Here is a 1,275-nt window from a genome sequence, read left to right on the forward strand (position 1 = left end):
AGCCAGGATGGTCTCGATCTCCTGACCTCGTGATCCGCCCGTCTCGGCCTCCCAAAGTGCTGGGATTACAGGCTTGAGCCACCGCGCCCGGCCCCTTGTCCCTTTCAGAAGGCGGGATGTAGATGCTGAGCTGCCCAATCAAAAAAAAGAGGAGGCCAAGTGTGGTAGCTCACGCGTATAATCCCAGCACTTTGGGAGGCCGATGCAGGCAGACTGCTTGAGCCAGGAGTTAGGGATCAGCCTGGGCAACAGTGAGACCCCCATAGCTACAAAAAATTAGCTGGGCGTGGTGGCTCCCGCCTGTAATCCTAGCTACTTGAGAGGCTGAGGCACGAGAATTGCTTGAGCATGGGAGGCCAAGGTTGCAGTGAGCCAAGATCATGCCACTGCACTCCAGCCTGGGTGACAGAGCAAAAAACAATGAAAGACATGGAGAATTTAGGAACAGTGACCTACCACATGCCTCTCCTGCGTCGCCCTTTCACTTCTGCTTTTGAAGAGCACTTGATCAGGGATCAGGAGACCTGGGTTCCACTTCTTAGAAGCTATGTGGGCTCAGGCAAGTCCCCTGACCTTTCTGGGCCTCATTTTTCCTACCTGAGATATGGGGATAATCCTTGCCCATCCTGCCACACAAAAATGATTGTGAGTGAAGCATGTAGAGTGCACAGCATAGTGCGGGACTATAGCGAGCTACTGTTACTGTGCGCATCAACAAACAACAGTCTCTTCATTGAGTGCTAACTATGCCCAAGCACTAGGGGAGAAGCAGTGGACAAGACACTAAAAACAAATAAACAATCAAATAAATGCATGTGTGATAAGGGCAGTGAAGGAATAAAACAAAAAGGCAAAATGTAGATGATCGGGGGAACCTTCTCTAGATGGAATATTCACGGGCCTCTCTGAGCGTAGCATTTAACCTCAGGCCCAAATGGTGGGAGGGAGCCAGCTATAGGAAGAATGAAGAAAGGGCATTCCAGGCAGAGGTCACAGCTCACGCACAGGTCCTGCAGGAGGAAAAGAGTTGAAGGTGGTCAAGGACCAGAGAGAAGTCCAGGGTGGCAGGAGCAGACTTGAGGAAGCTAATTGACTGTTTCCCCTGGGGTCCAACTTCACAGGGGAGGACAAATCCAAGAAATAGGAAAGGAGGTAGAGATAAATTTGACAGCTTTCTGACAGTCCTTCAAAATGCTGTTTCCTTTTGATTCCACTCACCATGGGGAAGAGTGGAAAGAGGGGTTAGAGGCCTGGGCTCAGGCAGGGAGTACCAGA

The sequence above is a fragment of the Colobus angolensis genome, unplaced genomic scaffold (assembly GCF_000951035.1).
Source record: "Colobus angolensis palliatus isolate OR3802 unplaced genomic scaffold, Cang.pa_1.0 Scaffold61, whole genome shotgun sequence".
NCBI lineage: Eukaryota > Metazoa > Chordata > Mammalia > Primates > Cercopithecidae > Colobus > Colobus angolensis.